At 47.3% G+C, this 7841-nt stretch overlaps 1 long non-coding RNA gene and 1 pseudogene across 2 annotated transcripts; both read right to left on the reverse strand.

Annotated features, from left to right (window-relative positions):
* LOC112077451 (transducin-like enhancer protein 3-B) overlaps positions 1-7337 on the reverse strand; it is a 33069-nt pseudogene extending 25732 nt beyond the window's left edge.
* LOC139026371 (uncharacterized) lies at positions 4446-5674 on the reverse strand. 2 transcript variants are annotated; one of them, XR_011478145.1, is made up of 3 exons: positions 5628-5674; positions 5381-5497; positions 4446-4980 (listed from the first exon to the last, which is right to left on the reverse strand). It is a non-coding gene; the product is annotated as an uncharacterized lncRNA (long non-coding RNA). The 2 variants fall into 2 exon arrangements; XR_011478146.1 differs by having other exon boundaries at positions 5381-5556.
* Positions 7338-7841: the final 504 nt, after the last annotated feature.

A 7841-nucleotide genomic window follows, 5' to 3' on the forward strand; every position in this document is an offset into this window, starting at 1 on the left:
GGAGTCAAAGCAAAAAGAAGGTGGTAAGAGGAGGTAGCTTGTGGCCCTAGGGAAGATCTCAATTGCAGCACTCAAGTCGCTCTCTTCCTTCTCAAAACCCATTGAGGACGAGGTTCAGAGGGGAGGGACCTCTGGCTTTGCATCTCCAAGGCAGGTTTTAAGGGACGACGGAGACGAGGACGCGTAAAGAAGTACGCAGACTTGAGGACTTCCCTTAGATCATAGCTTCCAGTTACTTAATGCTAGCTACTAGCTCCCTATAGCTTGCTATATGGCTTGCTATTAGCTTCATTGACTTGCTAAATGTTAGCTTTAGCTCCTATTGCTTGCTTAATGCTTATGCTTTTAAGCTCCATGCTTGCTAAATGTTAGCTTCTAGCTCCATTGCGACTTGCCAATGCTAGCTTATAGCATCCTATGCCTTGCTAACTCGCCTAGCATATAGCTCCAATGCTTCCATGCTTGCTAATGCTAGCTATAGCTCCATGCTTGCTAATGCTAGCTATAGCTACATGCTTGCTAATGCTAGCTATAGCTCCATGCTTGCTAATGCTAGGAGGCTAACCACAGGTGCATGCAATGCAGTACAGTTTGAGTGGTAAGGCTACGATAACACAATGTCCAAAGTGAAATGAAGTGTGAGAACACATCGTTGGTCAGCAGTATGAGAGTCCTTCAAGGGGGCTGAGGTACCTGCAATGGCTGAGGTTCTTATGTCACACAGTGGCGTGTATTAATTAGTTCAGGTGTTGAGTAGAAAAATACATGTAAAAAATATTWAAAATACTCATTAAATAGAGGGATAGGCCTACACATACTGACGTATAGGGCAAAATAAAAGTCTGGTCTTAAAATCAGTCTAATTGCTGTATTCTTTACAGACTATGTAGTGTCCATTTAGCCAGTTTGCTACGCTCCACCTAGATGGAAACCAAAGCCATATCTARGAGACATCTAATATGTAAATAATGAGGTACTACACAGAGGTTTGAGCCAATGTGACTGCAGACAAATGSCCTCTGTGTGGAAAAAGGGGCACACTCAAACCAAATGGAAATGTGAATTTGACACTCAAATCTGCAGCAAATAAAAACATGCAAAGTGAGCGAGTGGTTCCTCCAAATAGCAAATGTTTGGCCAAGAACAACAACAAAACGGGCGCTGTAATACGTGTTTTACATGCATCGTGTGTCCGGTGTCCAACAGATGACCATTTACATAGGGTTTACTAGATCAGATATGCAAAACACCAACAGTAACCCATCTGTTAACCATTGATGTTGCCCTTAGGTACAAATCTAGGATCAGCTTTCCCTGCCCAAATCCCGACTTTAACCATTGGGGTGGAAACTTTGAAACATTGCTAAACTGGTCTTAGATCAGTGTCTGGGGGTAACTTCATCCTGTCCTGTTAAACCTTATCTAAGAACAAGGTGTTGCTAAAAAGCTAGTAGCTTCACACACACTACCTAAATTAAAATGGGCACCTAGTTGTCTACTTGTAAGATTAACATTGACCAGATCCGTGATTACTTGGAATGGGTTAAAGTTCTGAGAACATCATTGCAAAACTGTTTGTACACCAAACGTGCTGGTTGTCTGGAGAGCTAGATTAGGCACCTGTGTTATGAACACAATGGGAACAGTGGTAAACTGTTTTGTGCAGAGCTATATGACTGTAGGAACCATTATAAACAGTTTGTATACAAACTGTCAGGAATGCAGTGTGTGTTGGGGGTTGTCAGCCCGTTGGAATAGTTGTTATTGGAGCGTCCTCTCTCTCAGGTCACTCTGTGCCTGGGAGAGGACAGATTAGCAGGTAGTATATCTCCGAGATAACACGGCCTGGGGAGGGAGACTGACTGACCTGGAAAAGAAATCTGACCGGTCCGGGTGATTCGGTCAGGTGCGCGTGGTGTGTGTGTGTGTGGGTCGCACCCTTTCTGGAGGACTGGTGTGGTGAGTGTGTTGCTCAAGTTATCCACACCAATCTTGACGAACCATTCTGCATGGGGGCATTGTCATGCTGAACAGGAAAGGACTCTCCAAAGTGTTGCCAAAAAATTGGAACACAGACGCTAGAATGTCATTGTATGATGTAGCAATTGATTTCCTTCACTGAACCAAGGGCCTGAACCTAAAACAGACCCAGACCATTATTCCTCCTCCATCGACCTTTACATTGGTAGCTACGCATCGGCAGGTAGCGTTCTCCTGGAATCTGCCAATACAGATTCGTCCATCAGACTGCCAAATGGTAAAGCGTGATCAATTTCCAATTCTCCAGAGTCCAATGGCGGCACTTTTACACCACTCAGCTGATGCTTGCACTGCGAATGTTGATCTTAGGTGTGTGCGGCTGCTCGGCCATGAAACCCATTTTATGAAGCTCCCAACAAACAGTTATTGTGCTGAAGTTGCTTCCAGAGGCAGTTTGGAACTCTGCAGTGAGTGTTGCACCGAGGACAGACGATTTACGCTCTACAGGCCGTGCGGTCCATTCTGTGAGTTGTGTGGCCTTCCCCTCGCGCTGAGCCTTTGTTGCTCCTAAGACTTTCCACTCCACAATACAGCACTACAGTGACCAAGGGCAGCTATAGCAGGGCAGAAATTAAACCAACTGACTTGTTGAAAGGTGGCATCCTATGACAGTGACACGTTGAAGTCACGAGCCTCTTAGTAAGGCCATTCTACTGACAATGTTTGGTCTATGGAGATTGCATGGCTGCATGCGTTTTATACACCTAACAGGTGGTAACAGGTGTGGCTGAAATAGCCGAATCCACTGATTTGAAGGTGTCCAACTATACTTGTATGTGTATATAATATATATATACACCACGTCTCTCTCATCAGCGCGAGTTAAGTCTATGGATCTCTTCTCAGACAAATTACTCGCATGTCTGTCCCCAGTGTAAAGATGACCTGATTGAGTCCTCAGTGTAAAGATACTTGAGTCCTCAGTGTAGATCCTAGTTGAGTCCCTCAGTGTAAAGATGACCTATGAGTCCCTCAGTGTAAAGATGACCTAGTTGAGTCCCTCAGTGTAAAGAAACCTAGTGAGTCCTCAGTGAAGAGAACCTAGTTGAGTCCTTCAGTGTAAAGATGACCTAGTTGAGCCCTCCTGTAAAGATGACCAGTTAGTCGCCCAGTGTAAAGATGACATAGTTGAGTCCCTCAGTGTAAAGATAGACCTAGGTTGAGTCCCTTAGGTTTAAAGAAAACAGGGTTAAGTGGTACACTTCTGTCAATTTAGTTCCCCTCTGATAGAAGTTTGTGGTGTGATGTGTATGTGCCTCCGTTTGACACTGGACATAGTTTAGTCAGACACACACATCAACTAGCAAACCCTGCTGGCTTCTGATTACCGTCAGATATTTATGACTCCCTTCTTCCATCCCTCTATCCCTTGCTCTCTCCCCCACCAGTGGCAGCATGGAGATTGAATTTCCTGCCATCTCTTCCTCCAACAAATAAAGCTGTTTCATAGTGTTGTGTGTATGTGTGCCAAGTTGCCGAGCTCAACAGCCTGCCCTGCTTAATGGCAAAGGCGTTCTGTCTGTCTGTCCGCTGGACAGTCAAATTAAACTGCCTGGTGGTGGTGGGAGGGAGGAAGAAGTAATTACTTGAACGGGGGACACAGTCTGTGGCTCATTGCCTTAATTGAATTCAAGTATCTGCCTCCGGCCGCTTGACCCACCTATGGGCTGGCTAACTGTCAGCTAAGGCGCTAAGGCTTCAGGATAGCTAACTGGCAGCTGGGGGTCAGCTAGCTAACCGCTAAGGCTTCAGGATATGCTACTCTGGCAGCTAGGGGTCAGCTAGCTAACCGCTAAGGCTCAGGATAGCTACTGCAGCTAGGGGGTCAGCTAGCTAACCGCTAAGGGCTTTCAGGATAGCTATGCAGCTGGGGTCAGCTAGCTACCGCTAAGGCTTCAGATAGCTACGGCAGCTCAGGGCTCAGCAGCAAACCGCTAGGGCTTCAGGATAGCTAGGACAGCTAGGGGTCAGCTAGCTAACCGCAAGGCCTCAGTAATAGCTACGACAGCTAGGGGCAGATAGCGACCGCTAAGCGGCTTCAGGATAGCTACGGACAGCTAGGGGTCATCTAGCTCAACTAGTAAAACAGCTAGCATGTAGTTTATATAATAGGGCGGAAGGAACAAAGATGTTCTAGAACTTAGGAAGACGAGGTGTTATCATTTCAGAGTGTTCAGTCCCAGATGGATCTGACTGCTCCCTAGAACACCACACTCATCAGCAGGCCCTTGGTTAACGGATCAGGTGTGCCCGACTGGAATAGATCAATAGTGGATGAGGAGAGCTTTGACTTTCGGTAAGGATACTAGGTGAAAGCTTATTAGCATACAGCCCAACATGGTTAAGTTCTATAGCCTAGTTTCTCATAGAGCTCTAAATGGTGTGTGTGTGCGGGGGGTGGGAGAGGCTATAACAGTAAGTGTAATCTCAGCTTCAGACACTACTGGTGAGCCTGTAGAGAATAAAAGGCTGAGAGGTAGCGATGAGACTGCACTGGCTGGAGCTCCTTACCAATAAAACATCCTTACTGGCAAGTGGATCAGAGCAAAGCTCCCTGATCTGATCTGTTACCGCTCTAATCTCAGCCAGGTCTTACGTACCTCTCCTGTGAACATCTCAGTTCACAACCACCACCAGCCACTCACTCCCCACTCTCAGTTCACACCAAACACCCCCCACTCTCTATCAGATCCAACCAACACCAGCCACTCTCTCAGTTCACAACCAACACCACCGACTCTCTCAGTTCAACAACCAACACCAGCCACTCTCTCAGTCCACAACCACACCAGCCACTCTCTCAGGTCACATCCCGACCAACCAGCCACCTTCTCAGTGTCACACCAACACCAGCCATCCTCTCAGTTCACAACCAACACAGCCACTCTCTAGTTCACAACCACACCAGCCACTCTCTCGTTCACAACCAACACCAGCCACCTCTCTACGTTACAACACCACACCACTCTCTCATTCACAAACACCACCACTCTCTCAGTTCACAACCACCACCCCCCACTCTCTCAGTTCACAACCACACCAGCCACTCTCATCAGTTCACAAACCACCTCCTCTCATTCAACAACACCCACCAGCCACCTCTCAGTTCACAACCAACCACGCCACTCTCTCAGTTCAAAAACCACCACCAGCACATCCTCAGTCAACCAACACAGCCACTCTCAGTTCACAACCACCACCAGCCACTCTCTCAGTTCACAACCACACCAGCCACTCCTCATTCACAACCAACACAGCCACTCTCTCAGGTCACAACCACCACCAGCCAACTCTCTCAGTTCACAACACACCACCAGCCACCTCCTCAGTTCACAACCACTCTCTCAGTTCACAACCACCACCAGCCACTCTCTACAGTCACAGTCCTTCACAGCCACTCTCTCAGTTCACAACCAACACCAGCCACTCTCTCAGTTCAGCAACCAACACAGCCACTCTCTCATTCACAACCAACCACAGCCACACTCTCTCAGTTCACAACCAACACAGCCACTTCTCAGTTCACAACCACACCAGCCATCTAGTCACACCAACACCAGCACTCTCAGTTCAAACCAACACACCACCTCTCAGTTCACAACCAACACCAGCCACTCTCTCAGTTCACAACAACACAGCCATCTCTCTCAGTTCCCACAACACCAGCACTCTCTCAGCATTGCAGGGGGGCCCCTGAGGACTCATTGCTGACTGACCGACACACTGCTGACCAGTGGATAGTATGTATCACCGTCAACGTATGTATAATTGAAGATAATGAATCAAAACCACCATGGTAAACTGGTAAATCAATATAGACAGTGCATCACATAAGGTACTCAACTCATAATGAAAACCATGGTGACAGAGGCAAGCTGCCCGTGGAGGGGTATGGTGGTGACATAGTGTGCAAGGCTAGTGCACCCCTCCCAAGACTACCCTACCAGGACACTCACAGTAACATCCCGTACAGGACACTACAGGTAATGCATCCCTACCAATAAGCGACACCCGTACAGGAACCACAAGAACCATAACCCTACCAGACACCTACACGATACAGGAATCCTCTACCACAGACACTACAAGAACCATCCCTACCAGGACACTACAGTAACCATCCCTACAGGGAACACTACAGTAACCATCCCCTACCAGACACTACAGTAACCATCCCCCCTGCCAGACACACTAAGTAACCATCCCCTACCAGGACACTACGTACCCATCCCCTACCAGGAACACTACCAGTAAACCATCCCTACCGCAGGACACTACAGTAACATATCCCTACCAAGACAGCTACAGTCTGTAACCCCACCCTACCAAGGAAAGTAATCACAGTCTCACACATACCATCCCTACAGCACTTACAGTAACCATCCTACCAGACACTACAGTAACCATCCCCATACCAGGGTATTACAGTAACCATCCTCTCCCGGTAATTACAGTAACCATCCCACCAACACTACAGTACCTGCCTACAGGTCTTACACGTAAGCCATCCTACCAGACACTACATAACCTCCTCTACCAGGGTACTAGCAGTACCATCCCCACCAGGACTACAGTACCTCTCTACCAGGTTAACAGTAACCATCCTCTACCAGGTATTACCAGATGTAAGACTACATAACCATCCCTACCAGGACATTAAAGTAACATCCCTACCAGTATCTACAGTAACCATCCTTACCAGGGTATCTAACAGTAACCATCCTCTACCAGGTATTCAACCAGTAATCACCCTCTACCAGGGTATTACAATCAGACCTAAGGTATCAGTCCTCTACCAAGGACATTACAGTAACCATGCCGTCTACATCAGTTCCAAAACTCGATCTCTTCCCCCCCCCGGTGCACGTTTTGTTTTGCCATCACGAATTCAAAATGAGTGTTATTTGAGTCAGCTGTGTAGTGCTGGGGGACGGCCGGAACAGTGTCTGGGAAAACCGGGTCTGACTACTACTAGTGTAACATCTTCTACCTAGCTACCAACTCCACACTGGGCTATATATATATAATACTATTAATAACACAACATTAGGTACTTTGAACGAGAGAGAGATCTAACAGATGGGCCTAATCTTTGTGAATGAGAGTTGAGACAGTAATCTAGTGGATTACGCGTCCCCTCCGTACATGCAGGATCCCCCGTCTCTGGCTGAATGAAGAAGTAAGAGGGTCACACGGTGAGAGGCATATGGGAAGTCCACGTGACCCCGATGTATGGCATGAGCTCAGTCATCGTGACCTGCTTGGCCGCTCAACAGCCTAGCAACCTGCTGCTGGTGCTGTTGGGAAAACACAGAGACCAGTTTAGCCAACCTTTAGCTAGGCCACTGTACAGCAAGTCTCGATGGTTATAGAGCCTGTTTCATAGCACGATTTATAAGACAGAATTAGACTCATCTTGGTAACTAATCAAAACCTAACAATGAACAGGGATAAGCTTCAATAATAAGGGCTGAAAATAGGCTCTATTCAACAGCTACACACCATGGGACACAGAAGTGTTTATGTAAGACAGCATAGTATGGAGTGTGGCACCACCTCTTGGACAGAAAAGGCATGACCTGTGCGAGAATTGCGTTGAGCCGTTTAGCAATCTCAGTCTGGAAGAGAGAGGAACATGTTGAGCGCTACATCAGCACCCCAGCTTGGATTACTAACAGACCAGAGAGGAACTACACCAGCAGACAGCTTGATACTAAGCGACAGAGAAAGCCTACATCAGCAGCCAGCTTGGATTACTACATAGAGAGAGAGGACTACATCAGCACCAGCTGGATTCCTAA

The sequence above is a fragment of the Salvelinus sp. IW2-2015 genome, unplaced genomic scaffold, assembly GCF_002910315.2.
Source record: "Salvelinus sp. IW2-2015 unplaced genomic scaffold, ASM291031v2 Un_scaffold4579, whole genome shotgun sequence".
NCBI classification, from domain to species: Eukaryota; Metazoa; Chordata; class Actinopteri; order Salmoniformes; family Salmonidae; genus Salvelinus; species Salvelinus sp. IW2-2015.